The following is an 18,764-nucleotide window of genomic DNA, read 5'->3' as shown; positions in this document are numbered from 1 at the left end:
CCCGCCGCGCCTCCGCTGTGACCACCGGCAGCTGCCGAACTTGAATGCTTTTCTGCAGAGAGTTTCCCCCGCTCATCCTGGGGTTAAAACCTCGAAAACCCGCCCTTCTGTTTGATCTGTGTGCTGCTGCCAGTACCTGGTGGCTCCTCTCCCCGGGTGAGTTAACCACCTGTTCGGTCGGGAGGTGGACTCGAGGCTGCAGTCCTCGCCCTATTTAACAACCTGGAGCTTAGAACTTTTGACACGGCTTTGGAAGGACGTCATGTGTTAGGTAAAGAAAAATGGACAAATAATTTCTTCGTCAGATTGTGATTAGAAAGGGGGCTGTTTCAAAGAATGTAGTTGTTGAGCCCTTTTATGAAACTGTTAGCATCGAAAGCCTTGGGATATTTTAGAGGGGGGGGAGTGTAGTGGTTGTTGGGGGCGCTAGGGATCGTGAATCAGACGTTTTCTTTTGTGAGATTGTACGCAGATTCCTTTGGGTAGCTTTGTGGCTGACCATCTATTAGCTAAGAATCACAGGCTGGCAAAGATTTATTTCTTTTTGGTATAATCCTCGTTATGTGTTAACTATGGACTTTTAAAACTGAGCAATGTGTTATTTTGCTCCTTACTGTGGTGTTTTTACTTCTTGAAACCAAAGTGTGTGTTTTTCAGTATCATAGAAATGAAATAACAGTTGAACTCTTACTGTTATATTTTATCACTATGCTGTTACCAGCACCAGTACTAAACATATGTCACTCTGGAGTTTCAGCCATATGTTAGGCAGAAACAAATTGAGTTTTATGGCTCTGATCTTGTATTTGGCTAAATATTTTGTTCTTGCGTATTTGCTAACTATATATTTCTTGCCATCTTGTAAGTTTTCTTTAAATCACCTAAAAATGTTCAAATGAAGTGAGTCCCTTACCTTTTTGATCACCTTCTTGGTTGAAGTAATTTCTCTTAAGTAATGAGATAAAGTGCTCACTGAAACAGATGGTGGGCCTAAGAGAAAACAGTGCTGAGGGATTTTTAACATTTTTTATAAAATATAACGTAAAATTTTGCTTTTAGATTTTCAGGCCGCTAATAATTCTTACTATCACTAATAATACCAATTAGTGAGAAGAAGGGATGATGATTTGATAGAAAAAATACTGTTAAAATTTTTATACTAGGTTTTATATTTAAAATTTTTAGCACTGTCACATTACATTTTTCTTTGTTTTCTTCTTTCCCTTTATAGATCATCTGTCAGTTTTCCATGCCTTGGTTAACTGGAAAATTTTTTATCCCAAGCTTTAGCCACCTGTATGCTTCTGAATTCACTCCTTTTCCCTCATGTCTAAATTCTCCAAATCACTGAATGTGAAATGATTGAACCAGGAAAAGTAAAATCCTGGTTAACATTGGCCCCAGTTAAGTATAATTATGAGGGTAATTTGATTCTCCCAAATTAATGTTATATATTTGAAAAAACAGATTCTTCTTTTCGTGACATCTGTGTAATGGTTACTTTCTCTCTTCATGTGAGTAATTGAGCTGATTTATTTTGCCACACATTTAATGATCACACTTTACTTGTCAAATTTCTACAAGAAATATTAAGCATATTTTATTGTTAATTAAGAAAAAAATTGTCCTCTTCCCTGACCAGCCAGACATAGGTAAGGGCTGATTTTATAAAATCTACAAAAAAGAAAAAGAAAAGAGGTCATGAGTGATTCATGATTAATATTCTTATTGTCTTTTGTAATTTTACTGAAGTAAAAAGGATTTAATTTATGATTTGTCCATTTTTTAGTTTAGACTCATGTATAATATATGCTTGTTTTTTTTAATTTTCCTACTTTTTAAAAATATAATTGACTCAAGTAACCAAGAGGGTTTTTTTTTTTTTCTTTAAATGTTCTTGTTGCATTTTGCCATAAAAATGAGTCTGGATGGTATCTTTGCGAGTCATATAGGAATTTAAACATGATTGCCAATTTTATGAGCCAGGTAATCAGTAAATGTTTGGTGTTTTTGTTTTTGTTCCTTTTTAATAATTTCAAGCAGATTGCAAATAAATTCTAAATCTTTGGATTTAGAATACTGTGCATGTCTATTTCATTGTCTTTTACTGCTTCAGTTTATCATGTTGCAAAACAAGCAATATGGTGGTCAATATGTATCAATGTCAAGAGGTGCTTGTTAAAAGGAAATTAGTGGCCTATAGTGTTGAAAGGAAAATTCTGTTCTTTTACATGTATTGTGAGCTTTGATAATTTTCTTATCATCTTTGGTCTTACTTCAGAGAATTATTTATTGGTCTTTTTATGTCTTTTCCTTATCTTTCTGTTCTCCCACTATTTGGATTTTGCTTGTCTTTAATACATACTTTCTAAGTTCACAGTGTAGCCTGTGGTCTACATGTTCCTTTATGGGTGTCATCTTTTGATATTTCCAGTCGCTTGTCATCCATTACCAGTCCTCAGGCTATTTTTTTTCTACAAGGTAGAGAAGTGCACTTAAGAGATGGCATGTGCTCACAGGATGAAGAGATATTCAATCTAATGTTTTCTTTCCTTCAAGTAGTTTACAAACTAGTTAGGGGTACTCAACTTATACAGAGGAAATCATAAGCAAAATGTATGAGATGGTATTCTCAAATTGTGTGGCACCAACTATAATTTGAAGGAAAGCAGGCCAGTGAGAGTTAGGACAGTCCTGAAAGGCATTTGGAGGAAGTCAGAAGGATTTAGACAGCAAAAGGAAAGACATTCCAAAAGAGATTGACGGCAGAGTTGGAAGTAGTAGCAAAGAGACCACTCTGAGAGCATCCAAGGACAAGTGTTAGGAGGAAGGAAAAAAGAAGGTTAGGTAGAGATTTTGTCTAAGACACAAGACGTGGTCAGAAGAGGCTGGACAAGACAGTTTGGCTCTATCATTAGAAACCTATCACTGAAAGAACTATACATCTATTTTGACATCCTAATAGCTTAAGTATTTTGTATAAGAGATAATTTATATGTGTTGGTTTATATAGCTTAGGTCAGGGGTCAGCAAACTTTTTTTGTAGAGAATTAAATGATAAATATTTTAGGCCTTTTAGGCCATGTATAGTCTCCAGTGAATATTCTTTATTGTTTGTTTGTTTTTACAATGTTTTAAAAACATAAAAACCATTCTTAGCTCAAGGGCCAAAACAAGCCATCTGTGAACTGAATTTGGCCAGCAGGCCTAGTCTGCTGACTCCTGGCTAATAATTAGCTAAGTAATTGTCCATATAGCACATAATGTGAAGTATCTTCTATCGTTTTGTCTACATGGTTATTTGGTATATTTTGTGACTGTCACACATATTTTCTTTATGTTATACAAAAAGAAAACATACAGGAATAACTACTACTATAGCTGTTATTTTGTGGCCAAACCTCTAACAAGAGCCTAGAATAGGTCTCAGAACAAGGAAGTGAAAGAAGAAAAGCCTTTGAGCAAGGCCTTACAGGGGTGAAAATAGCTATACCGTGGCTTGATTTAGAATTTGTGTAAGGTTATGTGTACCAACTGCCTATGCTCCTTTTACATTCTTTTTTTTTAAACTACAGCTGGTCCCTTCCCTACAGTGCTGCTGCTCTCCTCTGAGTGACAACCAGGAAGCAAGCAGTAGGGAACCTTGTTTTTCAGAGGAGTCTAGGATGAGACAGTGAAGAGACAAACAGTGGGACATCCTGCTCTAACTCCAAGGAGAGTCACTGTGTTACAGAATAGTCTAATAACTGATATTTGCATTAATGAACTTGAGTTGTGCAGATTAAGGAGTGGGAAAAGGACCTAGAAATCTCTTTAAAAATATTTCCACTAAGATTATTTTAAGATAAATGATATTTATTATTTAAATCATAACTTATTTTGAAAATTATTTTGAAAATTATTTTGAAAATTCATTTACATGAAGCATGTCTTTGAAGTTTTTAAATTTACAAATGTGTATTTCTAAGGCAATTCTTTTTCCTTCACACTGTTGTTCATGTACCCCTACCAGGTGAATAGTGGAGCTTCAGGTTATGGGTCTATAAATCAACAGATTGGGGTTCCTCTATATTTTGTGGCATCAAAAAAACAAGAATATAGCATAAAAGCATTCTTTCATTCAGCGGGTGTTAGTAAATATATTCTGTATAACAGGGCTAGTATTAAGTATTAGAATAAGTAAAGATGTTTAAGATAGGGTGCTGTCTGAGTAGAATCAGTGATAGTTCTTTTTTTCTATTAAAAACTTTAAAACAAAAAAACCACAAAGCTTTGTACTTTTATTTATTGTTAATTTTTCATGCTTTGTTAAGTGTATATACAATATTAAGTTTTAAGTCAATATAAACCTTTGAAACTAAATTTCAGCCTTCATAAATGGCTACCCATTATTACTTTTTAAATTTTGCTTTAAGGAGAAATTCATGCCCTCTCCCTTCTTTCAGTGCTTGAAACAGCCTCCATTCCAGCTGCTCTTGTTTGCAAAATAAGAGATCAAGTTCCTTGAATGGTAACTCAAAAGTCTAAATCTCTTAGTTACAATTTCACCACTTATTAGCTGTACAATTTCAGGTTAGTTTTTTCCAATCTTGGTTTTCTAGTCCTTAAAATGAAGAATAATAATCTATCTTATTTTCCTCACAAATACTGTGAAAAGCCAAAGAGATGTTGGAAACCATAAGGATTAAAGTATGTACCATATACTTTACATTAATACTATCATATGGGAAGAAATGCATCCTTTTTTTATAAACAAAAGAGAACAGAAATCTTGAGTTCAAACTTTATCCCCCAAAGTTCTATAAACATAGTATGTTTCCAGTAAACATTTAGTTTACCCAAAAGTTTTAACTGCTTTCTTGGCAAAGAAAACTTGGCATTGTTATTCATCTTTCAGTACAGTTCATATCCAATGCCTCTGTCCCTTTTTGTAAGAGAAACTTCTATTTTAGACAACTTCAGCTGTTCTTTCCATAATTGGGTAAAAATATGCAAAATATGCATTCCTTATGCTTTTCTTTTTTTCTACAGAAAAAACATGTTTTTTCTACAGAAACAAAACTATGTTTTTCTACAGAAGACTATTTCTGTAACTATAGTAATAAGATCTACTTGAACCCTCATTGGATTTTAGGCCCTATACGTCATTATTTTTAAAATCCTACACAAACCTGCTAGAGAGGTGGTGGTACTCATTTTACAGATGAAACTTTACTTCTGATTGCCTTCTAAATCTGTTCCTCCTTCACTTCTTGGGATCGCTTATGTGCCATTTGCTAGAAATACAAACCAAGTGTTATGTATTCTTTAAAATAAACTTTGGTGTAAATTCATCTAAATTTGACAAATTAGATTGTGTGTTAATCAACCTCTTTCAGAAATATTGAGCTGGGTTTTTTTTCTGCTTTTCTTCCTCATAATCCACATTTTAATACTTATTTGAACAGAGTACTTTCAAAAGTTATGTGATTTCTTCAATATCTACTTTCCTAGTGAGGGGTTACTTTAATTGATCTATGTATATACAGTAGTTTCTTTCAGTAAATGTATAGTGACATAATTTAGGAGACAAAAAAAAATTTCCAACTTCTCTAGGAATTCTAAACAGATGTATAGTTTGGTACATTTTTAGACTATACTGTAAGAAGTAGTTATATGCTTTGTTTTACAGAAGTAGACCTATGCAACAACTTGCTGAGGTCTAGTTTGGAGGCATAGTCATTTTGTTTACTTTAAAATTAGTCTTATGATTTGCTTAAAAAGAAAAGTGAAAATAGTTTGTAATTTATGATTTCATTATGTTTAAATTTTCTAGATTTTTTGGTTTTCTTAAGACAACCATTCTCATTATGGCTTTGTTTTTACAGCTTGATTTTTTTATGTACTATTTTCATTTGCAATATATACTTTTTAAAAACATATTACTATAATAGTTTATGAAGTACATTTTTGTTTCTTTAGTAACTGTTAGAACCAGCTATTTCTGATACTTCAAATCATTATTCCTTAAATGCTATAGTATACCTCCAGTTTGATCTTTTTATCACTTGAATCTTATTAAAACTGTCCTCATGCATGTGGTATCAGAAGTAGTGTTTAAGTAAAATGTAGGGGAAACTGTCCTTCTAACCATCTTTTAGGCTATTCCCAGGCTAATATCTCAATTCTAAAAATTAAAATCACACCACAGTTACTATGGAATTAGTTATAATCTCCTCTGTCTTTGATGGTTCACACTCTGTTGATATCCACTTACTACTTCTCATTTCCTACTACTTTCCAACTTTGTAGTAAAGTGTAAAAGAACACAAGTTTGAACGTTAGATGAGGGTAATTTTGTTTGTTGGCTCCTTCCTATACTGGCTGTGTATAAACATAAGCATGCCACTTCACCTGTATGAGACTTGGTTTCTTCATTTTACAGTAGAATTCTAAGCTTTCCCTTAGAATAGGCTGTTACAAGGATTAAAGCTAGAGCCCATTGAACATGGCAGGTAAAATGCTTACCATAGGATATTACTTTGAAAGACATATCTGGTCATTTTTATTCAGGTATCTTCTTCATCTTCTCAGCATTCATTTATTTGTTACCATTTGCTGAAAAGTTAAAATGTCTTAGATACTTAGAATGTTACAAAAATAAATGTCATACTCTACTCCCTTCCCTCTAGGAATTCACGACTAGGATGAGAGATAATTACTTGGAAATAAACATTTTTAAATAAAAGTAAATAAAAAAGCTTTCTCTTGCCTCTTTTCAGTTTCGTGAATCTTCCTTTTAGTACATAACTGCCATGTTTCCATAATACCCACAGATTATCTGCATTATTTCTACATATCCTGTTGCAGCATATTTATTTTTTTACTTACCTATTTTAGCTGTTGGACTATGAATTTCTTCCTAAGTTTGAGTAGTACTACTGGGGTCTGCAATTTTTTTGATATAGGAGCAGATAGTAAATATTTTAGACATTTGGGGCCATGTAGGCTCTGTTGCAACTACTTAAACTATGCTGTTGGAGCAAAAAACAGCCACAGATAAATTGTAAACAATGGGAGTGACTGCATTCCAATTAAACTTTATTTACAAATATAGACGGCAGCCAGATTTGGCCCATAGGGCTTAGTTTGCCATCGCTGCAATGCTGCATTCTCTGTGCCTGGCAAATACAAGACACTCAGTAAATAATGTAGTTAACACAGATTAAACACTTTTTTAGGTTCTGGGTATGGTTCCAGACAACTTTAAGAGTATCAGTTTACTTAATCCTTAAAACAATACTTGTGATAGACACTATTATCACCATTTTTTAAATGATGAAACTGAAGTACAGATTAGTTAAATAACATGTCTAAGATCATACAGGATCTAGAATTTGAACCCATGCATTCTGACTCCAGAGCTTGGGCTGTTAATTGTTAAATCATACCAGTTCTGATATGCTGAATCTAAAAATGTAATGATGGTTCAGTATTAGGAAACATATTAATGTAATTCACTATACTAATAGATTGAAAGGTAAAACTGTCTGATTATCTCTTTAATGCTAAAAATTCCCCCATTTTCTAAACTTCTTTTTTCATTCCTAATAACTCAATTGATAAAAACCTATAGGGTCTGTACCAGAAACCTATATCACATGTCAGTGAAATATTAGAAGGGGTTTCATTAACATGTAGGACATAAAAAAAAAGTAGAACATAACATTAGTTCCAAAGACTTAGCCCAGTGTTTTCCATCCTTTTTTTTTTTTTTAATCTCATTTCACACTTGAACCTGTAGTTAAACTTCTTTTGAAAATAGTTTAATGAATGGCCTTTAAAATTTTTCACAGCGCACCTAAGGTCTTCTCAGAGCATACTGGGAATACTAGTTGAGAATCACTATCTTAGGACATTAAGAAACAAAAATAATGGCTCGGTGCCTGTGGCTCAAGTGGCTAAGGCATCAGCCACATATACCTAAGGTGGTGGGTTCGAATCCAGCCTGGCCCACCAAACAACAATGATGGCTGCAACCAAAAAATAGTCGGGCGTTGTGGCAGGTGTCTGTGGTCCCAGCTTCTTGGGAGGTAGAGGCAGGGGACTCGCTTAAGCCCAGGAATTGGAGGTCGCTGTGAGCTATGATGCTATGGCACTCTACCCAGGGGGACAGCTTGAGGCTCTGTCTTAAAAAAAAAAAAAAAAAAGAAAAAGAAAAAGAAAAATGATAACCTCTAAATACTAGGGGAGAAATATGTCACTGTTATTATTTATGGTTGATGTGATTGCTTACTTAGAAAATACAGGATAGTTCACTGAAATGATTAGAATTAAAAAAACTATGTCACGCTAAGCACAGTGTCTCACGTCTGTAATCCCACCACTTTGGGAGGCTGAGCCAGGAGGATCGTTTGAGTTCAGATCGTTTGAGTACAGTGAGTTATAATGGTGCCACTGCACTATAGTCCAAGCAACAGAATAATACCCTGACTGAAAAGAAAAAAAAGGAACAAAAAATTATTTCAGTAAACCAAAGGCTATAAGGCTAAACTCACAATAGCCACTATGAAGTACAGTAATTAAAAACCAGAAGCCTAAACTATAAAATTCTTTAGAAGTTTTTATTTTTTTGGTTGGGGCTAGGTTTGAACCCACCAACTCTGGCATATGGAGCCTGCGCCCTACCCTTTTGAGCCACAGGCACCACCCAATTCTTTAGAAATTTTTAAAATGTGGAATAGCTATATGAAGAAAACTAAAGATGAGAATGAATAGAAGAGTACTGTATTTCTGAATCTGTCAACTTCATGCTATAAAAATGGCAATTTTCATCAAATTAGTCTATAAAGTCAATGATGTTCTTATGAGAAATTCAATAGGTTTTTAAAAATGGAATTTGATAAACTGATGGTTCAAATATTGGGAAAGGGACATGCAAAGAATGACCGAGTAAATTTCAAAAAGAAATATAGCAAAGGGAAGCATACCCATCAAAAATAAAAACATATTATAAAATTGCAAATTATTAAAATAATGAAAATTTGTATTAGAAATAGGCATGTTGGTCAAAGGAACAGATAAAATAATTCAGGAGAAGATATGTGATAAACTAGTAAGTCTAGTCTAAGTGGTGTGGGACACTTGTCTTACCTAGTTTGAGTAAAGATAACTAGGTACTTCATGATACTTTCAAAACTATATTCTAGGTATAAATTATCTATTTAAAAAAGTTTAACAAGTTTTAAAAGTAGGCTCGGCACCTGTGGCTCAAGTGGCTAAGGCGCCAGCCACATACACCTAAGGTGGCGGGTTCAAATCCAGCCCAGGCCCGCCAAACAACAATGATGGCTGCAACCAAAAAATAGCCAGGCGTTGTGGCTGGTGCCTGTGGTCCCAGCTACTTGGGAAGCAGAGGCAGGAGACTCACTTGAGCCCAGGAGTTGGAGGTTGCTGTGAGCTGTGATGCCATGGCACTCTACCCAAGGGGATAGCTTGAGGCTCTGTCTCAAAAAAAAAAAAAACAAGTTTTAGAAGTAAATTTAAAAATTTTGGAAGGTGGAGAAGGTCTTTTAAGTGAGACATCAAACATAGATGCTATTAAAAAGGCAAGCAGTAGACTGGAGTCAAATATTTGACATGTAATAGACAAAATATTATCTATAAATACAATTGAAAAAGATAACCTGGTAGAAAATGGGAAAGAATGCAAATCTGAGAAGTTTAAATTAAAACATCAGTGAGACATAATTTATAAGAAATCTTTGCTAGTAAAAATGGAAAAAATTGGAAAACCTTAATAAGAGTGTAAAACTAGAAAGTAGGTACTTATATATTACTGAACAGAATATAAATAGCTTTATCTTCTTGGAAGAAAAGTTTAGCAATATCTATCAATTTAAAATGTGTATAACTCTGAACCAGAAGTTGTATTTTTATATATCTAAAATAGAGAAATATATTACTGTAGGTTCATAGAAAATATTACAGGATCATCCCTCCAAAGGAGGAAATATGTGAAGGAAACCTGGACATAATCTGAGTATACATCATTGGGATAGTTAAGATTATGGCCTGCCCTTACCCTAGAATATTAGGCACCCATGTAAAAGCATGAAGTAACATTAGATGTCCTTCTTTAGGAAATTCTTAAGTCTTTTTACATGAAAGAGCAAGACATAGTATATATATAAGACACAATACCATAAAATACACAAAAAGAATACATGTGATTTCATTTATGTAGCAGCTACTGCCAGAGAACGTTATACACAGGTAAGTGCAGAGAAAAAGACTAAAAAGCTACACATCACAGTTGTTAGCTGTAGAAATGTAAGTTATTTGGGGTCAGTAAAGAATTAAAAATGCTTGTATATTTTGAAGTTTTTAAGGAAGTACAACTTTTGTGATGTAACAAATGTAACAAAACATAAGAGGGTTTGTTATGATTGGTTCTTACTAGGACCATACCTTTTGGTTGGACAGCTTTGATTTATGTCTGTTTTCCCTGTGTAATTTTTAATAGCACCTCCTTTCACTTTCAGAAGCTCCCCATTGGCTTCTAAAGTTACTGTTGGTGTTTTCAGAAATAGCAGTTCAATATAGTATTAGGCTGTATTAAAGTAAGTTAAAGAAGTGAGAGAAGTGAGAGATTCAAAACCTTGTAACCGTAGCTGCTAACCAAGACAATTTTAGTGCACTTTATTTTCTGAGTTTCTGTTATAAGAAAATTTTTCTTTTTTAAATATAAAATTATAATTTGAATATAGTTGTTTTCCAAGTCCCTTATGTCTCGATATTTTTATTCCTCCCTCCTTTAATATTAGAACCTAATGAAAGTTAGTCATAGAGTTGAGGAGAGAAGTTAACAACTTGAGAGGAAGACAAAGTAAAGAGAAGGAAGATTAAAAAAAAAAATGAGATGGGGAAGATGAATATATTTAAAGGCAATAATTTTTAATTCAGGTATAGTTACAGATTTATGAACAAAGAATCTAGTAATCTCAGAATGCAATGGGTTTAAAATACTGGGTTTTATAGATAAATCTATCTTCTTGTGGAAAATAAGTGTTTCTTGATTTTTGTTTTTCTTTCTTTCTTTTTTGAGGCAAAGTCTCAAGCTGTAGCCCTCAGTAGAGTGCTGTGGCGTCACAGTTCATAGCAACCTCCAACTCTTGGGTTTAAGTGATTCTCTTGCCTCGGCCTCCCAAGTACCTGGGACTATAGGCGCCCACCACCATGCTTGGCTATTTTTGTTGTTGTTGTTGTCGTTGCAGTTGTCCTTGTTGTTTTAGATGGCCTGGACAGGGTTGGAACCTACCAGCCTCAGTATACATGGTCTGCACCCCACCCACTGAGCTACAGGCACTGCCCTCTTGATTTTCTTATGATAAAATTCTCTATTTAGAGGGAATTAATGGTGGAAACATGTAAACATAGTAAAGTTACAGTAATACAGTAGCTTTTACACTGGAGTTCAAACCCTTCTGTTTTAAACTTAGATGCCACACTGCAACTGTGACTAGAAAACATGTATGTAGGTGCTGCTGGTTTAGTCTTCAGTAAAGTCACTCTGGTGGATATAGCCAACAACTTAAAATTCTGAAAGAGCAAAGTTAATGACCTATAATGTAAAAACTAGTACTTCTAAAAAGGGCAATAAAATATTTAGAAATGAAAGTAGAATTATCTTAGGTATAATTACTTTTTGGCTCTTAATGTAGCTTATGTCCTCTGAAGACACCAAACACCTAGAGCTGTTTGTGGGATTTCAGAAGATGTTACTTAAAAAAAAAAAATGAGTCTTTTATGCACACTATGTATACTTTAATGGATTAGGTTGAATTCTTGAAAGCCATTCATTCCCTTTCTTGTTTTCCATAGTTTGCTAACTGGATGTATCTTTGTGGTATCTTTTGATCAAGATTTCCTTTGAAGTCTGTTTTAAAAAGATTTTCATGTTAGTATTAAAGTGTGATTTCTTAACAGGGAAATGGCAGCTGTATCTTTTAAATGCCTAATTAAATTAAATTGTATTTAGTTTATCTGACTAAAGAGAGTAATGATGGTGATTCTTAATCCCCCACTTTTTAAACCTCCTTTTACTTAGGGGGCATTAAAGAGTGAGGACCACTCATCCTACTCATATTACTCCTTCTGCCTGTCTGTGGAGTTGGAGAAGAATAAGATAAATAAGTTATAATGAATTTGTTGCTAACAATATATATTATTTCCCTTATAAGAGTATGAATGTGTATATTCACTAGTTATTTAAATAACATCAATTTGTAAATAATATGTCACTGACAAAATGTCACCATACAAGCCAAATTGGAACTTTTATAAATATACCTACTTTAGTAATAAAGGGTAAAGGAAAGCCAAAAATATTGTTAGTACAAATATGCATCATTGTACATTATAGGAATTAACAACATTCTCCAGAAAGTAAATTGAATATGAGAATAATAAAGCTAAAATGTAGTATTTATAATTAAAAGGCTTGTAATAATTTATATCTCAAAGCTATCAGAGTTGAAAACCATGAACAACTAAAGAACACAAAAATGAGGACTGTTTGAAGAGAGTAGTGATGTTAGATCTACAGATAACAATGTATTCTTACAAATTATTGGAATCCTATCTGTGTTGCATGGTAGCCACATGTCTTAGTAAGATCCTGAATTAGAGGCCTCAGTATACTCCAGAAATGTGTTAAATTTTAGTTTACAGATGGCACATTCACATAAGAACTCACTCTGGGAGTTGCTGGTAAGTAATCCTTAGTTTTAACACAGAAATAAAGCTAAGAAATTATGTGTCATTTACTCAGTATAAATAACTTCGGTTTTTCTTTTAGTTCAGGAAACATCAAGAGCATACTGGCTACTAGTGGTGAACCCTTACTATACTTTTAAATAAATTCTATTTCTAAAGCAAAACCATTTGAGTCCTACTCCTTATAATGTTTTCTACCTTTTATTGCCCATTTGGTACATAAAAAGTTAACAGTAGTAAATTCAGGTCTCTAGTCAAGATGGAGTGAAAGGGATTAGATTTACTTTTCTGCCTAAAGTAAGTAAAAAATAATAAGACAAATTATATGAAACAGTGGTACTCAAGGCATTAGACATCAGGCAACAATAGAAGGAAACAAGACAGGACTTATGACAGGCCCATCTTACTGGGGAAAGTTTCCAGGGCAGAAAAGAGGAAGAGGGAACCCAGTTAAGTTCCAGTAGAGTCCCTGATTTGAGGAGATAGAAGTGGCAGTCCAGGAAATCCAAGGCAGTGAGAGAGAGACAGAGACAGACAGAGCACTGCACAGAAAAAGTACTTTAGAGATCTGGAACAGTTTCCCCTTAAGTATTCACACAAGTACTATTGCCTTAGTAATGGGGAAAAGTTGACTATAGACTGAATGTAACTCTGGTCCTGCCTAACACATCTTAAAAGCTTTTCCCAGAAGGATCAAACTATTTCCTAGTCACTTAGCCACATCTCAGAATAAAACTCCAGATTATAGGAATGCAAAAATATCCAGCAGCCAACAAAATGATATTTATAATGTCTGACATTCAATTAAAATTACGAAGTCTGCAAAGAAGGAACATACCACAATGAAGAGAAAAACCAGTCACTTCAAACTAGCCTTCAAATGACACACAATTTGACTTAATAATCATTAAAGTAGTTGTGACTGTTGGGCAACCCAAAGGAAAGATTGAACATGTTCAGTAGAGGTATTTTCTAGATTAATATTACAGTGTCTGAGATAAAGACACACTAGATGGACTGAATGGCATGTTGAAGAAAAGATTAGTGTACGTGAGGATACAGTGACAGGAACTATATAAAATGAAACAAATAAAAAAGACTTTTTAAAAAAGATGAATTAGAAAAGTATTTGAAAAAATAAGCTATAAACTAAGAAACACAATAACCATAAGAAGGAATAAAACAGCACTAAAGAAAGTATTTAAGTGATAAAAAAGGAAAATAAAATCCAAAAAGCAGCCAAAGGAAAACAAAGGAGAACAAAGATAAGGGTGACATCAGATCTCCCATCCTAAACAATGTGAGCTACAAGACAATTCAGAATTATCTTTAAAACATATGTTTAAAAACTATCAACCTAGAATTTTTTGCATAGCATAACTATCTTTAAAAAACAAAAGGAAAATGAAGATTTCAATCATACAAAAGCTGAAAGAATTAATGTTAAGTGAAGTTCTTCACACAGAAGGAAAATTAAACCACATGGAAGCCTTGACCTACACAAGGAATTTAGAGTGCCAGAAATGATAACATTGGCAAATATATATGAGATACTTATTATTCACATATCTTTAAAAGACAATTGACTGTTTGACATAAAAATGATGACAATGGATTGTAAAAGTCAAATATATAATATTAGCAAAACACCCAAAAGAGGAGAAATTGCAAATTTATTGTTGTAAGGTTCTATTACTTGCACTTGAAGTAATATAATTACTTGAATGTAGACTTTGATAAGTAAAAGACCTACGTTATAAACTCTAAAGCAAACACTAAATTATCAAAACAAAATTGTAGCCTATAAGCCAACAAGGCAGATGAGATGGTATCGTAAAAAATAACCCCAAACAAAGTAGATAAAGAAGGAAAAGGAAACAAAGAACACATGGAATAAATAGCAAGATGGTAGGCATAAACCAAATCATATCAACAATCACATTACATATAAATGGTCTAAACACCACAATTAAAAGGCAGGGATTGTTGGATTAGATTTTAAAAAATCAAGATCCAAAGTATAACATCTACAAGAAATCCACTTTTAAATATAAAGACACATATACCAGTATAAAAAATGATATACCAACACTATTTAAAAGAAAGCTGGGATTGTTATATTAGATCAGAAGTTAAGTGACTGAGCAAAGAATATTACCAGGAATAAGGAGGGTTATTTCATAATAATGAAGAGAGAAGTTAATCAAGAGGATATACAATCCTGTGTTTTTACACATCTAATAAAAGAGCTTCAAAAGACATGCTAGAACTGCAAAGAGAAATACAGATGCTCCTTGACTTACATTATGTCCCAGTAAACCCATAAGTTAAAAGTTTCAGAAGCCAAAATTGCTTTCAGTACGTCTAACCTGCTGTGCATCATAACTTAGCCAAGCCTACTTTAAATGGGCTTAGAACACTTAACATTATCCTATAGTGGGGCAGAATCATCTAACACAGTGGTTCTCAGCTTTCCTAATGCTGTGAGCCTTTAATACAGTTCCTGTGGGTCGTGACCCACAGGTTGAGAACTACTGATCTAACACAAAGCCTAATTTATAATAAAGTGTTGACTATCTCTTGTAATTTATTGAATACTGGACTGAAAGTGAAAAACAGAATGATTGTATGAGTACTCAATATATGGTTTCTGCTAAATTGGTAATGACTTTCACGTCATCATTGAGGTCAAAACATTTTAAATGGAACCATAAGTTGAGATCAATACACAAATATGCAATTTTAGCAGAGATCTTCTATTCCTCTATCAATAATTAATAGAACAAGGCGATAGACTGTAAAGCCTGAAACTGTAAAATTTCTTCAAGAAAACATAAGAGAAAATCTTTACCTTTGATTGGGTAACACTTTCTTAGGTCTGAAACCAAAAGCACCATCCATAAAATAGCAACCTGGTAAATTGAACATCATCATTTAAAACTTCCATTCTTCAAAGACATTGGTAAGAGAATGTAAAAATAAGCCATAGACTGGGAGAGAAAGCTTTGCAAATCACTTAGCTAATAAAACACTTATTTTCAGAATATAAAAAAAGCGCCTTCAAAACTCAGTAAGAAAACCTGGTAACAAAATGAACAAAATAATTGAAAAAATAACCAAAAAGATATGTGGATGACAAATAAGTACATACGTCTTTAGTCATTATGGAAATACTGGTGATGGATAGGTTCATTATCTTGTTTATGGTAATAGTTTCACAGATGTATTCAAGTGTCAACATTTACCTATTGTATATTTTAAATATGCAATTTGATGCATGTCACTTATATTTCAATAAAGTTATTTTAAAAATTAGAAGTAGTTGACACATTATAAGTGCTTAATGCATGTTTCCTTAACATATTTAACTCATTATTCTGCAACTTCCCAAGAACATTTCAGAGTTTCTTTTTTCTTAACCTGTAGGAAATAGCAATTTCAATCTGAGATTTCACATCCTCATTAAATTAAAATGCATACTTTACAAATACTTTCTTTCCCTCCAGGCGACTATTTTTACCTGTTTCTAGATGAAGGACTAGAATGTATTCACATCTGGAATGGGGGCTTCAAGAATGAGGTATAACTTAACATTGTTATAAGTTACCAAATTGGACATTTTTATTATCAGCAAATAGGTAGAAATGAGTCTTAGATTTGTATGGTTCTGGAACTAGCAGCAGTAGTCTAACCTGGGAACTTTTTAGAAATGTGAATTACTGTGCTGTACCACACACCTAATGAATCAGAAACCTAGATGTGTGGCCTGGCATTCTGTGTTTTAATAAGCTCTGTAGGTGATCTGATATATGTCAGTGTTTGAAGAGGATGGTCACTTAGAGCAATAAAGGATCTTTGGATACTTCAATACTGGTAGTGGTAGAATTCATTTCAAAAAATCTCATGATAGCACACTTAGAATTTGTGCATTTCATCATCTGTAAGTTTTATTTTTAAAAAAACTAAAAATATTGAATGCTAGTTACACATGCAGAAGTATTTAAGGGTAGAGTGTACTGATATCTGCAACTTTGAAGTGCATTCAAAAAAATGATGAATAGAGGAATACATTTGATAAGAAAAATTTCAATTTTAGAACCCAGATGGCAAGTGTGTTTACTGTTCAGTTATTTCAGCTTTCCTATAGGTTTGAAAATTTTCTTAATAAAATATACAAAATCCTTATATGACTTCTTTCTAATTTTTTTTTTAAGACAGAGTCTCACTCTGTTGCCCTGAGTAAAGTGCTGTGGTGTCACAGCTCACAGCAACCTCAAACTCCTAGGCTCAAACAATCCTCTTGCCTCAGCCTGGGAAGTAGCTGAGACTATAGGCCCCCTCCACCACAACCATTTTTATCAGAGATGGGGGTATCACTCTTGCCCAGACTGGTGTCAGAATTCCTGAGCTCAAGCAATCTACCTGCCTCACCCTCCCAGAGTGCTAGCATTACAGGTGGGAACCACCATGCCCAGCTTCTTTCTAAATTATTTTACAAAGAAATGAAGTGTATTCAGAAAGTCCTCTTAGACAAAATGATAATGGTAATGAAATTTTAGTATCTAACAGCAATTATGAATACAGATGTAGAAAATTATGTTTTACTATATTAATACTACTATTAATCTTATAAGTTGGCTATTTTAGATTTTTCTAGTCAAATTAAAATTGAATATTAAAATGTGATCTTGCTAATGTTCTCTAACTTATCTCCATTCATGATATCTCAAAATGAGAAGGTTTGTCATTTATATAGGATTAGCTTATTGTCACTTTCAAGAACTGAAGCAAGTTACTGGTTTTTAAAACATTATCTGAGTCATGACAATCAAATGGATAGTTCTTAGATTAAAAGAGGTTTGAGAAAACATGGCAAACAGTGTATCTGATTCAAACGAATTTTGATCAAAATAAGACAACTCAAATCTTGAACACTGATTACATAGTTGATGATTTAACCCTTAAAAGAATTATTGATTTTATGTATGGTGATGGTTTTGTGGTTATGTTTTTAAAAGTCCTTATCTTTCAGAGATACATATTGAAAAATTTGCAAATGCAGTTATGGAATGTCCTGGGTATGTTTCAAAACACTGCAACACAGAAGTGGGAGCTAGTATAGATGAAACTAGACTGACCAAGAGTTAAAATTATTTAAATGGATGATGAGTACATCAGATTCATTATATGAATGAATATATGTTTATTTTGGTGTATATTTGATATTTTCTACCAAAAAGGATTTTAAGAAAGATACAGGTTACCTTTAACTTTCACAGCATATGCTGAGAACGTGGTTATTACCTATTACAATGTTTCTCTGGAAAAATACTTTTCAAGTATGTCTTCTAATGAAATATTAGAAGGCAGCCTATTTCTTAGTTTAAGACTACTTTTTTAAGCATAGTACTCTGAGTTGAAGTCTTTTCTTGTACCAGATCTTCTACCAGTATTTCTTTTGTATTTCAAATGTTCAAAGAAATGAAAAAGCACTCACTGGGGAGAGAGAAAAGCAAAGAGTAGGATTAATTATAAATCTTTTGAATGACAAAGATTTGTCTTTTTTTTTTTTTTTTTTTTTGCAGTTTTTGGCTAGGGCTGGGTTTGAATCCACCACCTCCAGCATATGGAGCCAGCACCCTACTCCTTTGAGCCACAGGCACTGTCTTTGTCTTATTTTTTATTCTATTTGATGTTAGTCATTTAAAATGATTGATACCACTCTCTTTACCATCCTTTTCCCCCTCATCCTTTCTCTATGAATATAAATTTCTTTTATAAATATAGAAGAAAAAAACAAAATTGCCTGTTATATCTTTAGACATTCAAATTAAGATGTGGAAGTTTAAGGTGAACTGAAATAATGCATTTAATTATTTTTAAGAGCCATTTTTCTGGAGTACAGTTAGCATCAAAGTATAATTCAAAGAATTAATTAGTCTTAGAGAAAATACAAAATAATCTAATATCCTATTCTTTTTTTTTTTTTTTTTTTTTTTTTTTTGAGA

General features: G+C 33.3%; 1 protein-coding gene across 4 annotated transcripts in view; it reads left to right on the top strand.

Annotated features, from left to right (window-relative positions):
* Positions 1-18,764, top strand: part of FNDC3A (fibronectin type III domain containing 3A) — a 220,253-nt gene that overhangs the window by 706 nt on the left and 200,783 nt on the right. For 2 of the 4 annotated variants that reach the window (XM_023508067.1, XM_012812747.2), the window contains exon 1: positions 16,244-16,336. The exons of 1 other annotated variant lie outside the window; for it this stretch is intronic. The gene's annotated coding sequence lies outside the window, so the exon portion shown is untranslated. Of the gene's footprint in view, positions 1-3; positions 272-16,243; positions 16,337-18,764 lie in introns of those variants that run through there. One more of the 4 variants, XM_023508069.1, reaches the window with a different exon arrangement.

This window comes from Otolemur garnettii, unplaced genomic scaffold, assembly GCF_000181295.1.
Source record: "Otolemur garnettii isolate 467f Iridium unplaced genomic scaffold, OtoGar3 scaffold00221, whole genome shotgun sequence".
Classification (NCBI taxonomy): domain Eukaryota; kingdom Metazoa; phylum Chordata; class Mammalia; order Primates; family Galagidae; genus Otolemur; species Otolemur garnettii.
This window is presented reverse-complemented; position numbering and strand designations above follow the sequence as displayed.